This window comes from Kryptolebias marmoratus, linkage group LG18, assembly GCF_001649575.2.
Source record: "Kryptolebias marmoratus isolate JLee-2015 linkage group LG18, ASM164957v2, whole genome shotgun sequence".
NCBI lineage: Eukaryota > Metazoa > Chordata > Actinopteri > Cyprinodontiformes > Rivulidae > Kryptolebias > Kryptolebias marmoratus.
In genome coordinates this window covers 13,240,094-13,264,572 of record NC_051447.1, presented here as the reverse complement: position 1 = coordinate 13,264,572, position 24,479 = coordinate 13,240,094, and the positions used below count along the sequence as shown (strand labels likewise).

Genomic DNA, 24,479 nt, shown 5'->3' with positions numbered 1-24,479 from the left:
CAGGAGACAGAGAGACAGAGAGAAAAGAAACACGTCCGCCTTCCACCAGGAGCAGAGATGAGAGAAGAGCTACTAAAATGACATTTTTGCACAAAATGTCCGGAGTTTTGTGTTTGCCTCATGTGTATAATGAGCACAGCTTGGCTCTAAACTTCATATAATGCTGCTTTGTCAGGCTTTTTTGCATCTAAATTTAATGCACCAGGCAGCCATTTAGCATTATTCCAACAGGCAGGGCTAATGCTGTGAAAAATAGTCCCTTTTCCCAACTCTAATTGCATGTATAACGTAAGCCTCGCCAATTTGTTGCCAAAAGTTGTTATATAAATGAAACAGGATCAAACAGGGAGTCAAACTAGTGTGCCTAATTTAGAACCGGTTGGCATAATTTCCAGGTTTTTTTTTTTTATTCGCTTTTTGTCACAGTTTGTGTCTTACTGCTGTTTAGAAGGTTAAAAGTTCATGAAATTCTTGCAGCGAAATGAGAGCGTGGAAAAGTTTTGTGTTTCAGCAAAATTTTGCTAAAACTGTCAGGTCAAATTTCATGAAACAGTGAGGAGAAGGAGCGTGGGCACTGAACTGACCTATAAGCTCCTCTATAAGCTGGAGGGGCTCGACTTAGCCACACATTTGTTGTATATGGATTTAAATGTAGCAGAAGTTATTTCATGGCATGCAACACAAGTGCTGGTTCAAACCGAAGCTTTCCACCTGAGCTGAAAACATGTCAAAGCCTCCAGTTTAATGAGACAGAGATGGGTGTCTCCGTGGTACTGAAGCTTCTTCATGTTTTGTTCTCCTTGCAGCTCAAAAGAACACGATGTACTAAGAGTGTTACCTGTGACCGAAGCTGGAAAAGACTGGCTGTCCTGAACCACGCAGGTGAGTCTCAATGTTCTATGTCTCGTCTTCTACATTAATAACAAAGATCCTTGAGGTGATGGATGGAAGGATCAGACGTTATGATGTGCAAGCACTGTCCCGTGTGTCAGGATGACCAGTTAAGTGATCCATCATTGTGTTACATGGTTTCGACACCTGCCGTACTGTATGTAATGTGCAAAAGCGACAGAATATCAACAGTAATGCCCCATCTATGCTCATTAATAAAGCTGCAAGTTCTTAGTTATACTTTTCAGTTCCTTGCAGCTGCCTTTTCCCACAAAGGCTGCAGGAACCGTGAATATTTCCTGCATCATTGCTATGACAAACTATGTAAATCCTTGCAAAGTATGAGGCATAATAAGCATTATTGCCCAAACAAAACTAAAACTGCAGCTTTAAAATTCAGAACGTTACTTGATTAAATCTGCAAGCAATAAATGAAAGGAAATTGACACACTAGGAGCGCTACTGTAAAAAATAAAAAATGCAAAGAAACTGCTAGATCATTTCCAGGGGAAATAGCGGAAACGGTGTCAGCAGATCTTTTGTTCCATACATCAAGTATTAAAATTTCAACCTACACAGCAGCTTAATGGATTTTAATGAAACTTCCTCTGGAAAAAAAATCAATTTAAACTTTAAACATTCTTCAACCATTAAAATGATAGAGAAAAAAACGACTAGACTCCTGAAGTATCTTAATCTGGGTTATTAAAATGTATTGCCTGTGCAGAAAAACACTTCAAATAAGTGGGAAAAAAAAGAATAAAAGCTCAGACGTTAATAGCCTTATGTCCCCTGGCTTTATCCCTATTTTCAGCTAATATCTTCTATTTTACTTTTCTATTTTCTGCAGCTCAGTTTGTAATTATTTTTTAAGGGAAAACAACACTGCTGCAAAAATCCGAGCTGCAGAGTTCAGCGTTAATGAGTTCAGTCCCGTCGACATGTTGCTGTTGAATTTACATAAACATTAAAAGGCTGTGAAGAATATGTGCAGTGATTTTTGTGGAACGTGTCACACACAGAAGGCTGCTATATGGTGCATGTCCTCCCTGATGTCGTTGTACAGGAGAGGATGATGTGAGTGAAGGGAAACCGCTTAAATCTTGCACTCAATCGGGGTTTTTAATGATGGTACCCTCACTAAGCTCGGGCTGCATCGCGTCAGCGTCGACCCTTGTGGCCGAGCTCTGGTGACACCTTCCAATCTGTGTTAATGAGATGACTCCACTCTGTCTACGGGTCACGGTGATATTTACAGAAACTGTTGTTGCAGCAGAGATCCACGCCTTCCTGTGGCGCTCCCTCGCCTCATTTGCATTGCTTTCAGACTTCCCGTTCTCGCTCTTCCCCCGTTTCATCGCCCTCGCCGAGCTCCTCCGTGATCGACAGGCTCCTTCGCACTTCTCTCCAGTTTGTATTGCACATGTTAATTAAAGCCTCTAATTAGCTTTCTCCACTAAAAGGCCGCATTAAATCAGAGCTGGAATGCCAAATGATTCCTGGCATTAGCATAATTGTGTTTTTGAAGTGTAAAGATTCAGGCATTAGGGATTTTTTGTTTCAGTGATTTGTTGTGTTTGTGGCTCGGAGCCCACGGGGGTTGCTGGAGGTCGGTTGGGTGGGTTATGGGGCCCGGGGACACTACAGGAGCCCCAAACACTAATGAGGCCTGCTACCCTCTGATGGAGCAGATAGAGGAAAAACAATACAGTGACGTGGCGCCGGGAGGTTGACCTAAGAATGAGTCAGAGCGGAAAAGGACACTTGTGGTGCGTGTGTTTGTACGTGTGTGTATGCCAAAAAGTCACAAATAGAAAGTGGAAACAACAAGAAGATGAATTGTTATCATTTGAGCTGACCTTTAACCCCACCTAACTTTAATTATCAATATAGATGGTTTGTAGAACAAACTAAAGAGAGAATGCAACTACAATTTTAGTGGTCACTAGGAAAAGTCACACATATAATCTGTCTGATACAAATATTTGCACTGTTCTTCCATTAATCATATATAATAAATCTGAACGACATAATCTTGTGCTCATTACCTTACGTTTACCATGTCTGGTAATGCTGGACGTTTGCATGACATTCATCTTTGTGCATATTTATTCAAACAAAATTTTAATTGTCTTAAATCTCTGCAGTGTGTTTGCATCAGTTCAACAAAGCGTTCAAAGCTTTTAACATTTAAAAAGGTCTTTTAAAATAGAGCTTTTTTTAATCCACAATTTAGTGCTGCTGTCAGTTTCGGAGCCTCCATGTGACATGCTTTAATTAGTTTGTTTTTTAAAACTCCTTCTGGAGCGGCATTTGCTCCCAACAGCTCAAAGCCAAGAAAACTGTCCAAACTTTTCTCTGCTCAAAGATGCTGCAGCGTCTTTGTAATTTCATCAATTCAGATATTTGGACTTGTAGCTTCAAACAGGCATATTCAGGTGCTTAGAAATATTCAGACTGTGTATATGCTGCTTCAGAAATTCATCTTTGAAGATGAAGCACTGAGTTCTTAAATCAACTGGCTTGATACATTGTTAGTACTGCTTCGTACCCAAAAGACTTATTTATAGTACTTTTTGTGCATTTGCACAAACAACTGCAGTTCTGCTGGAATTTAGATATTAAAACTACACTATATATTGACGTTGTTGTTCACATGTTTAGGTTGCCTTTCATCCAGGCTGTTGGAACAGTGGACCAGAAATTCACCCTTGCAGGATTGGTAAAGGGATCATAGGAGTTTGACTGTCCAGTCCACGCGTGTTATGTGGATTTGGAGAAGGCTTACGACCGTGTTCCTTGAGGCACTTTGTGGGAGGGTGCTGCAGGAGTAAAAGGTGCCAGGGTCGTTTTTAAAGACTATCCAGTCCCTGTATAACCAAAGGGACAGCTGTGTCGACATCCTTGGCACAAATTCAATCTTGTTTTCAGTGCGGGTTGGACTCTACCAGAGCTGTCCCTTATTCCAGTCCTATTTGTGATGTTCATGGGCAAGATCTCAAGGGGCACTCATGGACAGGGGGGTGTCAGGTTTGGGAACCTCAGTGTCTCATCTCCTGCTTTTTGTAAATAACGTGGTTTTGGGGTCTACTGGGCATGACCTTCAGCATGCACTAGAGTAGTTTGCAGCTGACTGTGAAGCAGCTGGGATGATAAGTCTGAGGCCATGGTTCTTAACCAGAAAATACTGGAATGCTCCCTCTGTTGGGGATGAGTTTCTGCCCCGAGTGGAGGAGTTCAACTGTCTAGGAGTCTTGTTCATGTGTGATGGTAGGATGAAGCTGGACTGATGGATCACAACCTGATCTGCAGTAATGGGGGCTTTGCTCCAATTTGTTGTGGTGAAAAAGGAGCTGAGCCATTCATTTACAGGTTGGTCTATATTCCAACCCTAATCTACTGTCATAAGATATGTATCATGACCAAAAGAATGAGATCAAGCACCTGAATTGGGATTACTCTACTAGGGTGGCTGAGCTCAGCCTTATAAATATGGTCAGAAGCTTTGTCGTCCAGGGTGAGCTCGGGTAGAGTCATCTGATCATGATGCCTCCAATTGGAGGTTTTCCAGGCACGTCCCACTAAGAGGAGACCTCAGGGTAGACCCAGAACTTGGTGGAGGAATGATGTGTGGTCCCTCAGAAGGAGTTGGGGAGATGGATGTCCGGGTTTTCCTCATGGACCTGTTGTATTTGCAACTTGACCACAGACAAGTAGAAGAAATTGGTCCATGGACCATATATTAAAAATGTGTAATCATTACAGTACCACTGTGCGCCATAACAATATCCCAAGAAACTGCAATAGTTTGCAAACACAAACAGCATCCCAATAATGGACACCATTTGATTATCATGTGTTCTGTAAACACCCGCAGCTGATTTAAGTGATGGTGACCAAAATGCTAGAGTACAAATAGAATATTGGTGTTGTGATGACATAAAGGAAAATGTGGATTTACTATAATTGATGACAGTATGTCAATTGCATGTTTTCCTAACATCATGAATCTGTAGAAGATGTGATCAGTCAGCTGCAGTTAGAAAGTCCAGTCGAGTTACTGGTGATTTCTGACTCCTCGTACTTATTAGTAGAAGTGAAAACACAGCAACTCTTTTGCCCCAAGTCATATCCTTTATTGTAGTGTGGCACATATGGATTTAGTGGTGATTACTGCAGTGCACATCCTCACCTATCAAACATGACTGAAGCTGTCACCATCCCATGAATCGTGCCCCGGGGTAGACATAATGTACTTTTCAGGATCTTCCTCTGGGCAAGCTTGCTGTGTGCTGCTGTGGTGAAATTATTCACGGTGAACTTGCTTACCCCAAAGGCACAGAGGTGGAACAGTGACGGGTTTGTGGGGAGGAGGGGGTTGTGTGATAGCCAAGAGTGTTGTAGGATATGAGTTACTATTGAGCCATGGCAGATACACCCACACACACACACACACACCACAATGCAGAAAATTCTCACTCCGGCCTTGAATCTGCTTCAGGCATGAAAACCCATTAAGATACGTCACAAGAAGCAAAAAGAGGGTTGGAGAAATGGTGAAAGGAAAAGAAACCGGTGGACGGAACCATCCTTGTTCCTTTACAAAGATGAATTTAATTTTATTCATTCTCATGTGATGATATTTTGTCAGCAGTCAAATTATTTCAAAGTTCTTTGAACCACCACAGCTGGTTGAAGGACGATCTGCCCGGTGGGATGACTGATGCAATTATCTGGAAATAAACGGCACAAAAATGTCATGCGGAGTAATCTGTGTTTAACTGATTTAAAAATTTGAGATTTCCAGGGAAATAAATCGATAGAAACTGAGGAAAATAAACAAGCGAAAAAGCGGACAACAACGCTGTTAACGCATGCAACCAGAACGTTTTTGTCGTGTAGACAACAGCAGCGATCAGAGTCTATGACACCGTAAGTTTTTGAACCCAGGTCTCAGAGTGGAAGTTTCTGAAGACGCCTGGCATCGGTGTTAAATGCACACGATGGACGGCTGCAGTCAACATATTTTTTTTCTGCACTTGCACAAATAGATCAACAACCATAACAATGGCAGATAACAAAGTACTGTTTGTGTTACTCCCCCTTTTCGATTCCAACCTCACTATTGGTCCAAACAAACTTACATTTTTCAACATTTTGGACAGCCTACTTGCTGGAGAGACTTAAAAAAATTCACAGCACAGCTAGTGACCTGGCATGGAAACTACAGCAGATTCAACAGGCACATGTAATTTTTCCCCAATCAACATCAGAAAACCTCTCCAGGAGATTGTTCACATAAAACCAGGACCTAATAAAACAGGAGGCTTCAGTCAGTGGCAGGCTCTGTCTGGTAGTCGAACTTTCATTATGTCTGTTTCACTGGTGCTGCTAGTCAGAGCTCAGTAGATCACAGCCAGGCAGCAACCGAAAGAACAGCTACAGGCTGTTTTTTCTGGTTACTGCCTGGCTTTCACCTCGTGTGACCTGACTGCACTTTATTGTTGCTTCTCAAAGTTAGACCAAGTTTATTGCTTCGGATGCCAAAAGGAAGAAAGAAAAAAAGAATCCTGTCAAATATGTGCAAGTTAGCTGCTGTTCTCCACCTCTGCTTGTTGCTTATGGAGTACAGCAATGTCTAAACTTTTCTGAAACTTTTCCAAAACCAAGCTGACTGTCATTTCAACTTGAAAATATATCGTCAAAGTCCATCTTTAAAGAATGAAGAGGCAGTAAGACATTATCTGGTCACTTGTTTTTTTATTTTTTTATTTATTTGAACACCCTTAAGTGGTTGTGTCCAATCCTGGTCCTTGAGGGCTCCAATCCTGCATATTTTAGATGTTTCCCTGCTTCAATAAAGCTGACCTGAATGAATTGGTGATTAACAGGCTTCTGTAGAACTCGAGGGACACACCGAAGAGGTAAATCAGCCATTGAATCAGGTGTGTTGGAGCAGCTAAAACATGCAGGATGGTGGTCCTTGAGGACCAGGGTTGGACACTACTTCCTTAAAGGGATCGACGGGTCGTTTTTAAGTGATGTTCTGTCAAATAGTTATTAGTTATTGCCTTATCAGCTGTGACATCAGTCACGGAGCAGGAAGTATGGAGAAAAGGGCTAGGACTAGGCTATTAGATAGCCAAAAAAGGGCCCATTTTTAAAATAGTTTCTCAGTGTTATAAAACAACTTTTGCTCAAAATGAGTTGGCGTGTAGTCGGTCCAAAAGTTTACTCAACTCCTGGCAGACTGATGTATTAAGCAATATCAGCATTTGCTCAGCACACACACAGTCCCGTAGCAACACAGACGTTGTTAAGCTGAGAAAACGGCAACAAATGAAACCATGATGTTATGCAAAAGTACAGAAGTTTATTATTAGCTAATGTAGAGTTCTTTCACACCTGTATGTTGTTTTTGTAAAGAGGTTGCTTTGTAAGCCTAAAGAAATTATTAAAACAAAAAAAAACATTCTCTTATTTGGCTATTAGTCTAGCCTGGATGAAGACTTTTGCCCCTTTTCTATACTCTGTGACTGTCATAGATAATAAGGAACTAATTATTGATAACTATTTGACAGAACATCACTACATACATGACCAAACTCTCCCTTTAAACATAACTTTCACTCATTGTTTGGTTACCTAGGAAAGGTTGCAATCGTGGATAGACTTTATTTTTAACACTGTTTGTTACAAAGCTCAATTTTCTTTCATCCGCTGAGGACACGCGCCTCTTCCAGACAGCTACAGCAGTAGAAATCAGTTCTTTTTGAAATGTAACTATAGGTGGTAATAAACGGCTCACGCTTATGGTGTCAGTCACACTGTGAGGCCGGTTTTACAAACATAAACATGACTCCAAAGCAATGAGGTGTTGACAAGCTGTGAAATATCTGCTGCTTTTGACCTGATGATGGCATATCATGGTTAATCAGGGAATACGTGTTAGTCTTTTTTTGTGTTTGTGTGAATGACTCAGATTTATCTAATAGACGTTCTTAATAAGAGTTTATTTGAATTCTTAACATACTGAGAAGAGCAGCTTCAGTGTTTATTTCTCTTATTTCCTAGAACAGGCTACAGTGGATGAGTCTTGATAAAAGGAAAGCTAATAAATGCCATCCCACTCTTATTTGTGGCATTAAAATTCAAGGTGACACTCGATTAGTTTTAGTCATATTAACTGGATTCATGTCAATATGGAACAGAAGGCTAAGTGATTATATTTTTTAATTTGATCCTTGCAAATTAAGTGCTTTTTGTATTGTTTCGTGATTTGATGTTCAAATCCAGTGAGACTGGAGTTTCGATGCAGTTCATTTTTCTTTCCCTTTAAAACTAAAATATTTTCTTGTACCAATTTCTCCCAATGGCAGGGCTAAGAAAAAAGTCTTTAAAAGAAACTTGGAAATGGTCATTTAAAAAAAAATGCTGATACTAAAATATAATTAATTTCTCTTGGGGCCACCTTGTGTAGTGATTTAATTTGGGATTGAGTGAGGCTGAACCCAAGCAGCTGTATGGTCGGTGGAATGTTAAAGTTAGTAATGTTTCACCTCAGACTGGGAATTCACAGGACTTAAAAAAACAACATTTAGCTGAAAAGTTTTAGTTGTCAAATGCTTGAAGAATGCTCTGTCACCTTGGCAGATGGGAAGTTGTCCAAGTTTGATTTTTGTTTTCTCCAAAGTCACAAATCAATGTTTCAACATTGGACCAACAGATTGCAACAAACAAGTTGTTTTTGTTTTTTCAAATCCATTTACCTATGAGTCAAAACAAAAAAGATAAAAGCAGCTTTCACTGGAGAGGTTTTGTTTTTCTGTTTAGGTGTTTTACTTAATTCTTCTGCACTAATTTGATTTAAATAATGGACTCATATTGCACAAAGACACTACTTTCCACATTAATGTAGGTAATGCTAAAAATGTTCTTTTAAATAATAGGTGCTTATCTTTTTTAAGTAAAATTGAGCAGAACCAAGTTAATTGCAAGAAGAAAATTACTTTCATTTAAAAATTCCCTGTTAAGTTGGTCTGGTCTCCAAATATCAGGCTAGAAATAAGGTAGATAAACACACCCGCGCACACACACGCACACACACACACACACACTCGCTCCCTGTGCAGCCCTGATTGAGTGTAAGTGTCTGCGCTGGCGGTCAAGGTCAGCTGATAATGGGAGAGATTGACGACAGGATGATGCGGCGGGGGGTCGGCAGCAGACTCATGTAATGAGATTTACAACCCTGAGCTTGTGCTGCACCCCCCGTATACCTCCCCCAATCCCTCAGCTAACTTGATTTATAGATCTAATGGACGTTAGGGCTCCCACCTAAGATAGAGGCCTTACATTATCACTGAGGGAAAGTCATGTGCTCAACGGAGCGAGAACACAGAGACAACTTTACCTCGATGTCCCTGTTTGGACATGATATGCTAATATGCCAGGAAGGTATTAATGCCAGCACTTAACCACACAAAGGATACTTTACTAAGATTTGTTCATGTTAGTTGGCTAAAAGGAAATGCCCGTCTTATTATTCCTTTTAAATCCTAAAGACTACATCACGTAACCCATGTATTTTTGAGAACAGACATGCCTGATGAAGAGGCTAAAATTATTCCCCTAACTCCCCTCAACTTTAATATGGGAACATGTTAAGTTATTTAGCAGCTGAGCCAAATGTTCCTTTCAGGAGAGAAATAAAATCAGGGCTAAAAAAAAAAATAGATGATGGGTTTTGAAATAATCAAGACTTCAGCTTCTAAAACCTTCTCAAAATAGCTATTTGGAAATTTGGAGTTTCGTTTATTTTTATTGAACATTTTTCATTACGAACAAAACCACCTTTAAAAAGGGTAGTTACATTTGTTTCTATTTGGAATAAAACGAGTGTCATTATATCATTTATACTCTTTGTTTTAGTTTTAACTTAATGTATTAGACATTGTTGTGCAATTATCCATCACAACATTTTTAAAATCAGCTTTTCAGTGCCTCTGTTAAATCAGAGCTCATAGATTAAACCGAGCCATGGACATTTATTTGCCAGATTTAGTCTGGTTTTCAGTGCCATACTAGCCCTTCTGTCAAATAACTTTGTATGTTCATGACTCTTTTAATGTCCATTGACCCGTGAATATACAAAAACTACTTTGACTTTTACTTCTTTCTTTGTTTCCTCTGTTTCAAGACTGTCCTGAACTCTAACCATGAATTACAACTGAGAAACTCAATTTTTTTGTCTTATACGTTCAAGTATAATCAAACTAGGAGATTGGAGCGACAGTTCCCCAACCACCACGCCAAGGCTTATTTAGAAAAGTGACCACTTTGTTTGCTCCTCTTTTCTGCACTTGATTCAGTCAGTTACTTTCTACATACTAACTCTAGCAAAAAATGAGTAAAAAAACAAACTTTACTGGAGAGCTTTGTTTTCCCCTATAGTATGTAGGAAAGTTATCTTGTATAAAACTGGTCCATGATGGGCAGGCTGCAATAGAGGACTGACAAGGTTGCAATTTGCACACGTTTTCAACAATCTAAAAATAATCCAGTAAGTTTGTGGTTTGGATCATATTGTTCCAAAAAAAATAAAATTAGTGACAGATTTTCATGAACAAATGGGGATTTCAGACAAGATGACCCCAGCAAAAATGAGTAAAAAACAAACTTTTTTCCCCCCCACTAGTTTATGGGAAAGTTGTTGTATTAAACTGGTCTGTGATGCAAAAAAGGTTGTGAACCCCTGCATTAGAGAACTGACAGGTTGTCAGTTTGCTCATATTTTCTAGAGTGTTGTCTTATTTGTCAACAATTATATGTAGTTCTTTTGCCAATACCTGTCCAAATAATAGCAGCTTTTGGTTGCCTTGTACTGTTGTCTGATGGAACACGCCCATAATTTAATTGACCTGGTTGTCATAAATCCAAAATAATGACTCACACTTTATTGGCAACAAATGTTCCTAGTATCGAAAAAGAAATGGTCCACTTGAAATGACATAAATTTGAAATGGTAGGTGAAGCCACCAAATTTCAGTGCATTCTGCTCATGTGATGAGAATTATTTCTTTATTTCTTTTACTCAAATGACATTCGGCTGAAACATCACACACGCACACACACAATGGTTTTGTTCCAGTGATGTGGCAGCTGAGGCACGGTGGCAGGGACGACTGAAGCCGTTGAACTTACTGCTCATTACTAGAACAACCTCTCCTGGAGCAGCACAACAACAGAGGCAACGTTCAGCGTCTGCTCGGCTCTGTTTACTGACTTTTGTGTGCAAAAAAAAAACAAAAAACCAACAACAATATGGCAACGGCCAGATTGCCCTCCAATAGATGCATTGTTAATGTTTGCACTAAGCCTGCTGTACGTGTTGGAAAATGTGGTAGATTGGATTTTCAGCACACAAACACCCCCCCTTCAGTTGTTTGCTCTAATGCAGTCTCCCATCTTTGTGTATTTTGAGAATTAAAACCAATAAGCCCCCCTGCTAAGCCAAGCCGAGCGGTTATTGATGTGCTGCCTTTTTATTGTCTGGAGTTTATTCTGTTCATATTTATTGTGTCTGCGTTTGTGCCAAGAAGCAGTTACTTTGAACAGACTGACATAGAGGGGCTCAGAGAGCCACAAACAGCTGTGGCGTTTCAGGCAACAATATGTTGGAGAAAACCCATTAATGCTCTGCTATCTGTTTACGACAAGTGTTCTCTGAAATCCCCATTTTGTTCATAAAAATCTGTCACTGATTTGAGTTGTTTTGGTACAATTTGATCAAAAACATCAACTTGGGGGACACTTTAAGATTGAAGAGTCTTACAACAAGTCACTGACAAATAATTCAAGCTACAAGTAACTCTGAAGCATTTTTATTGGTGTTTATACTGTACCATCATGAGTCATTTTCTCTCATTATGCGTCCAGGGAACTATCAGGAGCTCATTTAGGTAAAAAAAAAAGATGCGCCAGATTGCACAAAGAAATAACTAATAGTGCAGAAAATGAAATTAAAAGAACAGTCTGCTTCCATTTTATTTTGTTTTCATCATTTCATTTGTTTAAATGACTTATTGTGCATTACTATAAATCATTTTTTTTCTGAAAGAAACCCCAGAATGTCATCGTATGACTCTAAAACACCTCTTTTCTTTTTATAGGTATAGACTAAGATCATTTTATGTTGATAAACGACTGAGTTGTAGCTGTTTTAGGGCAAACCTTGAAAATAATATGCACAATCTCATGCAATATGGTGAGATGTCACACTCTGTGTGGGTGCAGTGACTCTTGGCTACTGTCACATCAAATTTTAGCTCAGTATCTGTAAAACTGAGTTAGAGCTATTTTTATATTGGCTAATGTCCATTAGCTATGATGTCCATCTTGAATTGGGTTGACTTCAATAGTTTATCAGTTGTAGATGTGCTCCTAATGATTGCTTAAGATTTCATTAAAATCCATCCAGTGATTCATGAGATATTTTGCTAACAAACAGGGTTAAACTCAACGATTAATGCTGAGGTTTTGAGCGAAGATCTTACACAATGACTGGCATTTGGGGTATGTGTTGTGAAGGAGTCTCGACCAAAATGATGGAAATTTCAGTCAAATGTTCTCCAGAAAGCACATACTTTTGTAGCTGGTATTAGTTTTTCTTGTTTTTTGGCCTCTGAGCTCTTTCACCTGAGGAAACATTCTTGGCTCGAAGGGCAATAAATGGTGCTCTCACATTCCTCAACAGTTTTCAGCTCAGTGGAGAAAATGCTGCGTTGATTTCTCTGAGGTGTAATGCAGCTTTATTAGTGCAGAACTAAAGGCGCCTATTTTTCCTTTATGTTTATTCCTCTGTCTGTGAAATAAATGAGTCTTTGGAGCTTTAGGAGAACCGTGAATATCAGGAAGCTGCAGAAGTAATCCAGGCAGGAAAACTAAAGGTGAGGCAGAGGACAGGCTTTTTATCTTGGTTGGTTAATAGACTATATTGATGTCCTCGGCTTTTCTTTTTTCATAGCCAGCTTTAAGATTTACTATAAATGGGACATAAAAATAACTAGAGAAATTACATTGGAATGCTGAAAGCTGAATGACTTTCCTGAAGAAGCTTAAACTGAGTTGTTAAAGCTAAAAGAAGCAGAACACTACCTAAAAGCTAAAAAAACCATAAGACTAGCTAAAAGCCAAAACAGGCAAAATACTAGCTATAAGTAAATGTAGCAAAAAAACAGCTAAAAGTAGCAAAGGGCTAGCTCAAAGGAACAAAAGAGTAGCTGAAAGCTGAAGTAACTGAGTGGTAGATTAAAACCTACAAAGTAAACCTTGTATAAGAAGATAAAAAATAAAGCAAGTATGCAGAAGCAGATTTTAAAGAGAATGGTTTTGATGGAATTGAAGAGATCTGAATGTATTTCTATGAGGAAAATATCTGTAAATAACATGAAGTATTTTGAAAAGTATAAAAATTACACCCTTCTCCTGAATGAGCGGAGGTTTTTGGTATTAGAATGGGTAAAATAGCACAAAGTATACAGAAGTGGTTAGATTACAAAAATATAAAAAACAGGAAAACGAGAGTATGAATGGTGAGAAAATATTCAAACAATGACATTTATAGTCGAACGCAAAATGGAAACAAACTACCACCCACTTTCATTCAGACAAATCCATCAGTGCCAATTAAACGTGAAAACACTGCATCTTTTCCCGAGCCCAGATGAGGACGAGTGTTGTCAGAGAGCTTAAAATGGCTGCTGGAAGTCAGAAGACTGGAGCCGAACCAAGCTCAGCAGACGGTGGGCAGGCTCGTGGTTGGATGGCTGGGTTCGAAGGCTGCAGCTTGTTAGGATGGAAATGGATTAGCGAGAGGCACAATGGGAGTCTTAGGCGTGTCTGTGGCGTTGTGTTAAAGCTCTGTCTGCGTTGCCCGGGCTGCGAGACTCATTTATGCCCAGCGGTGCATGCAGCAGCCAACTCTCTCTCACACACAGGGCTTTTCTAATTGCCATGCTTTCTTCTGTGCTCGCAGTGCAGCCTCGATTCAGCATCCATCAAAGCCGCAAATTAACCTGCAGCGCGGCACAAATGTTCTGTTTGTCACATGCAGCTGCAAGTGGAATTATTTTTCCAACAATATTGTGCTACACGGTGGAACAACGTGGAGATTTTACAGACAAACAATGAATATCTGATCAATTTGGGTTTCTTTCACCTGCAAGTCTAAACCCAGCATAGAATAATTTATTGTTGATTTGATTGTGAACCGATAAAACTCTCATTCATTATTAATTTTCACGCACAGATCATAACATATTTAAATGGTAATTTTGGTTCATTTCAACCACCGGTATTCCTATTAATGTGGTTATTGTTGCTCCACGGGTCCACGCTTTGGACTCTCCGTAAAATGAGATAAGCAAAGCAGCAAATATTATGTTGACTGGTGTGAGATTTCTTCAGCTTCCTGAAAGAAATACTACTTTTTTTTGTTTACCTATCTCGCCTGAATGAAAAACACCACATAAATTGGCTTTCTTCAGTGAACATTTTGTAAACAGCATCAGACGAATCTATGGTTGTTACTTGCAGAATTATATTTGGCGATGATGTTTTTGTCTGGGTCTGTACCTTTTAGCATAATATCTCTTAAACCACTGGACAGATATATTTTTTATTATCAATCTCTCAAAGTAATCATTGGATGTATCTACAAATAAATAACTTTGGGAGTCAACCTGATTCAAGATGGCTGCCACAGCTAAGCAACCTTAGCCAACACAAAATGGTTATAATAGTTTTACAGATTCTGAACTAAAATTTGGAGTGGTAGTAGCTGAAAATAGGTTGGACCAAAATAGCTATAACGCTATCATTTCTCATAAAATGATCTTAGTTTTACACCGGTACTGCGGGTGATATGCATTCCTTTAAGAAATGCAAACCTTTAGTTTTACAGTTTTCTGTTGATGACTGCAGCTAAGCTTTAAGGGTTTTGCAATTATAGTTCGGCCACTTTGGTTCAAATTTCTTTTTTTTGTTGTTTTTCAGAAATTACTGCCTGAAACTGAAACAGAAAGGTTTGAGTACAAACCTGCCAAAAAGAGCCAATAGGCACTGATTCACAAGCTGTCAAAACAAAACTTGCCCAATTTATTGTAGGCAGCCTTCTCCCCCCTGTGGCACATCGTGACACTTTTTTTTTCCCTCGTCTAAAACTTCTTTCCTCTCATCTTTGTTCATAAATTCAGTGAAGAAAGCCCCAAAAAGTTGGCTCTCTTTTTTATTTTCTCTGAACTTTTTCTTTTTTCCCCCCCCCCACATGTGAAGACATCTCTCTTCCAGCACCTGTACAGGAACAATATAAGAACACTTACTTCCTGTTTAGGATTCTTAACAACTTACAGCTACAGCACGCTGCAGGCTGTCATTTCATAGTTTTGTTTTGCCTATCTTTTCTATATCGTGCGCAATTATTATATAACTAAAGGCCTAGCATTTCTTCAAGGAATGCATATCGCCCGCCGCCTTGCATGCCAGCATTGTAAGCTAAGATTTTATATTGAGATGGTGGTTCTTAAGATATTTTGCCAACAGTCAGACAAATGAGCACACATTGTATTGTGTGTATTGCACACAGACGGTCAAAAATATTATCCCCACAACTATGTTAGTAGCTTGATGTTTACAACTTTACAAACTGTTTGTAACATTTTTTTGCTCTCTGTGTCCATGTTATAAGTGAATATGTCACCAACATGGCAAAACAAACTAATGAAGTTATGTTGGTAACATATCAGAACATGAGAGTCGGCAGCTCGTGTGTCTGGAGCTCGTTGTCGCACAACTCATTGTAGCACTTTGAGTTTACATTTTATTTTCCCCTCCTGCTGTTCTGTTGTTGCACGTTACAATACAGACACAGGTACGTTTGTGATGATCTCAGTCGGGTCTAATTGGATCTACTTAAACACTAAATGTTAAACTCGCTTGTAATGAAGTTTTTCCACAGGAAGGATTTTTAAATTTCATGGCAGGAAAGAGGCTAGGCGTGTAATTGATGACAGCCGCCAGTTCACAATCAAATATTAAGTGGTTTTAATCTTGTAGTGTGTTTGTCTAGTTGTCCTTGCGTTTACCTGTCTCTCATTTATAATCAGCACACCTGTTGACACTCTGTAATCATGCAGCTCAGTATTTATACTCTACATTAATATATTAATACATCTTGTGCTTTTGCCATTTTGCCTGTTGTGTTTGGAGAATATATCTTAAACCAGTAGACAGATTTTGATAAACCTTTCATTCGGTGCACTTCTGCACCAAGCCAATTCAAGATGGCTGCCACAGCTAACTGATCTTAGAAAACACACAAATGTCTCTAACTCAGTCAGTTTTACAGATATTGAGCTTAAACTTGACGTGGTAGTAGTATTCTTAAAATTTTAGCATCAACAGTTAGTCAGCCCTGTTTGTCTGTTAGCAAAATATGTCATAAACCACTGGACAGAGTTTAATAATAAAAAGTGTTGCCTGCATTTGGGTCCTTCTCACAACTCACCATCAATTATGTGAGCCACCACATGTTAAATAAGAGTGACCCGACCAACTGTTTTTGCAGCATTTCCTTGCCAAAACATAATTGGATCACTACACAACACTATATGAACCATCTTCCATGAAATCAAATAAAAAATATAATCTAATTAGAGGGAAATCTGTTAGATGAGGGTGTGTACTGAGTGATTTGGTCGCTATTAAACAGCAGGTTGAAAGATAACAAGAAGAAATGAGGAAGAAGAGGGATGATTTGCAGTAAAGACATTGTGCTGTGATGAGATTCTCAGTGGTTTTAATGAGAATCATGTCTAATATTGACATATACATGCAGGAATGATTAAAAAAAGCATCAGTATGAATTTATTACATAATAGACTTTTAGACTTGTCAGGAAAAAAAAGCTACAGATCTTAACAGCATCTGGGTTTAGTTTTGTTGCCTCAGTTTTTGTGCTCATTATTCAAAAAAAAAAAGAGGAATATAATAAGAATAATACAGTGATAACCCTTTCATGTAATTAAGCCTTTCAACAGTCATAGTCCCAAACACGGGCTTTGAGTTTAGGTAACCAGCGTGTCTTTGAGCTGGAGAAAACCCAAACAGAACCAAGGGAATCTCCTCACAGGAAGTTCATCAAAAGAAAATTCAAACGAAGAACAACACAATGGTGAGGCGCTGTGTGACTGACAGGTGATGCCTCAGAAGTGAAATAAAAACAACATCACAACACTTAGAGAATAAGGTGTTGCAACAAAGGAAAAAGTAGCTGTTTCTAGACTTGTGGTTTCTAAAAATATCAAGTCTAGTCTTTTATTGTGTTTATTGATCATGTTGTCAACCAACAATCTGAAGAAATCAACCCTACTTGTTGTATTTCTCACCTTTTAGCAGCACGGTTCTGCACAAACCAATAAAACCCCATCAATAAGTCATATTGCTGCGACACCTTGTTGCTTGTTTCCTTTGTTGCAATAAAACACTTTATTTTATTCAATACTACCAGGGCTGTAAAATAAATAAATAAAAAGGAATAACACAATCTTGTGCAATAATATGCAGCTGCCTTTTACAAATGCAGTTTCCTGTTCTGTCATTTGTATAAGCCTGCTTTGAAAAACCATGAAACCATGTTAAAGGTTTGCTTTTAGTGAGAAATTGAGAATTAAATGGTAATAACTACAAAAAAAGTGTAAAATGTAAATAAAAACGGAATATGCAAATCTCAAACCCATATTTTATTCATAATGGAACATAGTAAATATATCAGTGTTTAAACTTTTTTAAAAAGCACATTTTTAGAGGAAAAAAATCAAGATTATTTTGAATTTTATTACAGGAACACATCTTAAAAAAATTAAATAAAAAAGCTGACCCAGGTCCATGTTTCCCTCTGTTGTTAAAAGAAGAGGGGATTCTTCAGTCTGTAAACATCTACTGCTGGAGGTTTTGTAGGGAATGTCGTCCCATTCCTGTCTGATGGAGGATTCTCACTGTTCAGCAGTCCTGGGTCTCTGCTGGATTTTTGTTTCATGATGCAGCAATTATTTTCTATTGGTGAGAGGTCCAGACTGCAGGCAGGTCAGTTCAGCACCTGGACTCTTCTACTATGAAGCCATGTTGTTGTAATGGATGCAGGCTGAGGTTTAACATCGTTTTGCTGAAATATGCAAGGTCTTCCCAGAAAAAGACACCACCCGAATGGGAGCCGGTGGTCTTCTTTAACCTGTTTATACTTCTGGAACCTTTCCAGATGTGTGACCTACACATGTCAGTGACACTAAAGTTCCCCCATACCATCAGAGAGGCAGGGTTTTGAACTGTGTGCTTAGAACAGGCTGGATGGTTCCTGCCTTCTTCAGTACGGAAGACATGACATACATGGTTTCCACAAAGAGTTTTGACTGAACAGTTTTCTTTGCTTCACTTTGCTTCAGTCCATTTTAAATGAGCCTTGGGTCAGAGAATATGGCGGTGTTTCTGGATGGTGTTCACATCTGGCTTCTTTCCTTAACAGAGCTTTAACCGGCATGTGTGGATGTCGCGGTGAACTGTGTTAACAGATTTATGATTTGTAGAAGTGTTTCTGAGCCCATGCAGTAATGTCCAGAACAGAATCAGACCTTTTTTTTTTTAATTAAGTGGCTCCTCAGGGTCTGAAGATCACCAACATCCAAGAACATCTTTCAGCCTTTTGTCCTTTGCCTTCAGAGGTTTCATCAAATTCTTGAAATCTTTTGATATCACGAACTGTAGATGATGGGATATTCAAAATCTTCCCAATTTTCCACTGATAAACATTCTGAAAATGTTCTGCTTTTCACATACTGGTGAACCTCTGTCCATCTTTACTTCTGATAGATTCAGCTTCTCTAAAATGCTCTTTTTATCTCCAGTCCTCTTACTGACATGTTGCCAATTAGCCTAATTAGTTGGAAAATGCTCCTCCAGTTGTTTCTTATTCATATCACTTACTTTTACAGCCTTTTGTTGCCCCTGTCCCAATTTTTGAGATGTGCTGCTGCCATAAAATTAAAAATAATTTATTTTCCTAAAAAATGTACAATTTCTTAGTTTAAATATTTGATATGTTTACTGTGATCCATTGTAAATAAAATATGGGTTTATGAGATTTGCAAATCATTGCATTCTGTTTTCATTTACATTTTACACAACATCCCAACTTTGTTGGAATTGTTTGGGTTGTAGTGCCAGCTTCATTCTTTTAGCCGCTGAAGTATCGCATCACGAAACTATAAAATAGTTTTGGCTGAAGAAGTCACACAATTTGTCACTTTAAAAAAGTTGTTTCCCTCCGTATGTCTGAGGTAAAAGAGCACCACATGTGTTCATGGTTACGGCTCGAGTCCTGTAGGAGCAGCCCGCGTAAATGAGGACTGACAGGCCCCGAATGCCCTCTGCAGCAAATAAATGGATAATCTGGAATCCTGTTGTAATGACACACACACACGCCCACACACACAGACACACACACGCCCGCTCTACGTCTGAGATGAGACACAAAGCCATCTGAGCACTCCAATGGCACAGCCAGAGATTGATTTTGTGTGGGTGGGTGGTTGTGAGAGACGCAATGACAGAAAGATGAATTTATTCACTGAGTTTCACAGTATCAGTCACACTATTTACATATTTATTTGTCATATTAAAATGGAGTGACAGCAATGTTTTTCTGTCACTTTCTTCCATGCTGTCAGCTCGGTGCTTTTGCATTTTGCACAGACCTTTAAGGGACAGGCCTTTGACGCACATCATAACATTTGAATCTATTTTTAACCTTTCAGATTTTGGTTTATTTAATTTTTTTTTAATTTTTTTTAAGCTCCTAAACAAAGTGAGGAGGACGAGCAAAATCCAGACGTGCATGAGAAGTGTTATTGTTGCTATGATCAGAGCTGAAATAAAAAATAACATTTGTGTAGTTTCAGCCCAGTGAGTCAAACTGGAAGAAAACAAACCTGGTTTCATAGTTATCAGAAATAAAGACCTAACTTTCCTTGAATTATTGCATATCGCTCATCTCCTTTCCTGTGGATTTTCAAACTTAATGTTGAGAAATAATGCTGTTGTATCTGTTGTGGTCAAACTGTAAAATTAACATAATGCTCGATCTCATGCAACATTATGAGATTTCATTCTTAAACTGTTACTACCAAAGCTACCACTACAGCAAACTTCAGTGATTATCTGTAGTTTTGAAACTCTGTTGGTTGTGGCAGCCATCTCGAATCATGTGAACTCTCAAGGTTACTCAGTTGTAGATGTACATGATTACTCTCTGCAAGCTTCATTTAAAGTTTTTCTAGTGGTTCGTGTGGTGTTTTGGTAACAGACCGGCACAGGAACAAAGACACTGACAAAAACATTGTCCGCCTTGGCCTTTCAGCAGTGGGTAGTTTATTTTTGTTTGTGTTTTGTTTAAGATAGACAAACATGAAATACAAATTTTATGGGTTTTGCAAAACTAAGAACTACGAAAAGCAGAGTTTGGAATCTATGCTATTATACAAGATTAGAAAAAAAACAACCTTTTTGTTTTTCCTTTTAATAAGAAGATAATGAAGTAATTCCTTTACCTTTTTTAACCGCCTAGAGTTATATTTGTTAGAGTAGTTACTGAATCCATTACTGAACTGGTTTTAGGAGCTCATTAAAGGTTATCTTGCATTAGCGCAATCAACCAATCACTGTAGAGATACCTCAGAGAGCTCCCACATGTTGGGTAATCTGCTAATCTTAATAACACCAAACTGAGAGGTCTGAGATTTCTGACGGAGCCACAGTCTCATCTTTGTAGACATCTTTCCTTTCACGTTACCTGCCCAAGTACCATAGGTTTTATATCAGATTAAAACATAAAAGCAAAAACAAAAGGAACACGTTTTCAATTTGCTTGTTTTAGATTATCTAAGCTGTCAAATTCCAAAAATGAGACCCTACAAATTACTTGAATGATGAAAACATTGTTAAATCAAATGAATTGATCACACTTAAACTTCAACCAAATGTTGATTCAGTACTAATCTAATATGCCTTTTTAATTTGATTTTTGTTTTATTAACGAGGAAAGGAAGAAAAGGAAAAACATAAATGTATAAGTAAGGGGAAAAAGGCTGTACTTGTAAAAGTAAATTGTTTATGGGAGTGAAATAGTCTTTAAAATAAAAGCTAAGCCACAAACCAGATGTAATGCTTCCTGGACCCTCTCATTATCCATCCAGACTCCAATATTTAAATAGAAAACATTCAAAGACTTCAACCATTAAAAAAAATCTTCATATTCTAAAGCAAGAGCGGACCCATGGAAGTTCCTTTCTGGTTATTTAAAGACTCAAAATTGTCACATTTAATGGAATATAAGGGACAACAGATTTAACAATTTGCACTCAATGGATAAAGAAGTTCTTATTGCAATATAAAGTGACTTTAAAAATCAAGAAGTAGGCTTTTTTTTGTCTCTTGATTGAGAAAGATAGAGAAGTGTAATGAAATAAAAGCCGGGGAGAGGAGACAGACTAGTGGGCGAGTCACGTCCATCTGCAGTGCACTTATCAGGTGGGGGATTTTCTGGAAGTGTCAGTCGGATAGGAAGCCTTCAAGGCTCTCGGGGAAAGGGGATGCTGCGGTAGTGACAGGGCTATCTGCCTCTGACAGCCCAAAGACCTAAAACCGGATGGCTGGGAGAGATAAGGCTCGTCGGCAGTGGACACACACACACACACACACACACACACACAGAGCGAGCGCTGGCATTCACTTTGCATGAACAAATTCCCTATTGCCTGGCCACTCGCTCATTCATTCACTCATACACACACACAAACACACGCACACACCGGTTCTCTGTCTGCCAGCCAGCGAGGCTTCCCATTAGCTGTGCTGCAGTGTGCTGGCTGAGGAGCGCTGGGGCGAGAGACATCAATTTGCTTCCTCTAATGCGCTTGCTGCCCCCACAAGACATATTGATTATTTCTTCCCCGCAAAGCGACAAATAGCAATTTCGGGGGCATAATGGAGATAGATGGTTGGTTTATAAGAAGCCCCCCAAAGGAAAGTTGTAAGGGGGTGGAGGGCCGATGGGTGGGGATGCTCGTCCTTCTCCCACTCGTCATTCACCTGTCTGTTTAAACTTCGCCGCTGCCACTTTCCCCCAAGAAAACAGAGAACTCAATGGAAAAAAAGCAGGAGAATTTTTTTTTTTAAAGAATTGCTGTTAAAGATGTTTGAAGAAGGTGAGGGTATGTAGGGTGCACAGATGTTGAGGCACACATTCATTACCTCCTCCTGGTAGCATCGCCTCGCCTCGTCTTAATGGTGGGACTGCAGAGAGCAGCTGCTGCCGCAGTGTTTGCTCTGCCTCACCCTCCGTCTGTCTCATCACATCCCCTTTGTTACCATCAGGGTGACTGATCCATGGGTTACTCTTATGGGGCGGGGGGGATAATGAATATTTGATTTCTAGCACACTGTGGGATGACTTTAAAGGTTTGAAATTCATCCAAAAAAAAAAAAAAAAATATGATGAATTTTTGTTCTGGTAGGTGGATTGTTCTTGACATTTAAGAGGCTGCTGCTGCTCCAAAGGCGGATCTCATCACATCATCTGGTCTATATATTAATAAATAAATAAATGAATAAAATCCTCAAGTTTTCAACGTTTATTTTGATGATAGATGCTTTTAAACAAATGAAAAGCTGAACATTGAATTCCATCTGGTAATTTTCTTGAGATATTTTGCTAACAGACAGTTTTGGCTGTAATCTTTAATGGCAAAGTTCTAAAAAGAAATCACATGCGATCAGCTGGTGCTCAAATTACATGTTAAGGATGACTCTCAGCTATTACTATATATGTAAAACTGGCATTTGTAGCTGTTTTTTTTAGGTTTCAAAAATGAATCAATGTACATCCAGTGATTATTTTCTGTTTTATTTTAATTCCATCCACTGGTTCATGTGATATTTTACTAACAGACAAATACATTATTGCCTCTACCTTCGACTGAGGGCAATAATAAGTCAAGATTGTTTAACATAATCTGATGTTTAGGGCTGTAATTTTTTTCCGGATCTTCCATATCTACCTTTAAGAATGTTATCTGATTAGCTATTTTTTACATATAGCTGCTGTACTTCCAGCTATTTCTCCTCCTCTTCTGCTCAACTTTACTTTATAACTCCAGGTTCGAGTTGGCTGATAACTGCCAGCTGTGGAAAATCTTTGTTGCTACAATCTGCAGCTGGTAAATGAGGTGAAATACGTGTTTTGCCGCTCATCGCACGATAGCGAGACGGGGGAATAAGGCTCGATAATTTTAGCTGAAGAAAAATGTTTCTTTCCAAAGTGATAAGCTTTCAAAAAAAAAAAAGAAAAAATCTGTCCTGATTGTGGAATTTAGAGATTTATTTTCAGACCATATTGCTGCTTGGCTTGTTGATAAAATCAGCTCCAACCACACAGAGACGCAGCGAGTGTGATATCCCGAGCTGCTTGCTGTGTGAACAGATGGTTTAAGTTAAGACGTACACACCCCGAGGGACTCTGTGAGTAAATATTTGACTGTCGGTGCTTAAATTAAGATTTTAACCTTTTCACTTTGCATTGTAAATCCATATGTGGGTGTATTGTGATGCGACTGTGATATTCAAACAGTTATGATCCAATTAGTTAATCACAGAGAGGTCGAGTTTTACAAAAAGCTGGTTTTAAAAACGAAGATGGAACTCTGACAGACGTTACTGGCAGTTGAATATTTAGCGTCTGGAAAGTCAGATGTTTACAAGTAGTTTATGAATTTGTAAAGACCGAAAAAGGAGTAAATGTGATCATTTATAGCAGGTTTAAATCTTACCTGAGGTGCTTAATGAGTATTTAAGCAACTCATTCTTATATTTTAATTGCATCAACTTAAAGGAGCAGCACGTAAGTTTTAGTGACACCTAGTGGAGACGATGCAGAACTACAAATCGGTTATTATTACACTTTACGGCTGTTTCTTTAACTGCTATGGGACTGGATATAAAAAAAAAGTATCGTTTACTTTTCATTTTGATTTATCACGTACTTTAAAGACTTAATTCTCCTTTAGAGGTTAATAAATTCAATTCTAGCTCAAATAAATTTTGTCTATCTTCAGAAGAAAGTCAATTGAACATTGCTTTGCAATCATAGACGGGTATTTTAAAGTCAAGTTTAATGCACTCCAAGGTTAATATAATTCATCTCATTCCGTGCACCTTTATTTGCACTCGTTTGACTACTTTGCAGGTATAAAGAGAAAAAAAACGGCTCTGTAGTTGTGAATTCTTTATGAAAATAATATAATCCTAGCAAGAATTTTAGTGAACATCACCAGTGAGTTTATAAACCAGCAAAAATGTCCCCTGTAATACTGTCCTGATGTGTTAAAATTAAAGAGAATGATCATTAATGTCAACTCTGTTTGTCTTTTGTCCTCATGTTAACACAAAGGTCTTCAATTAAACTTCTGCAAGGTCTGCTAGAA

At 38.7% G+C, this 24,479-nt stretch overlaps 1 long non-coding RNA gene across 1 annotated transcript in view; it reads left to right on the top strand.

Annotated features, from left to right (window-relative positions):
* Positions 1 to 24,479, top strand: part of LOC108235045 — a 57,257-nt gene that overhangs the window by 9,414 nt on the left and 23,364 nt on the right. The window contains exon 2 of the long non-coding RNA XR_001808559.3: positions 807 to 882. This is a non-coding gene — a long non-coding RNA (uncharacterized LOC108235045). The remainder of the gene's footprint in view (positions 1 to 806; positions 883 to 24,479) is intronic.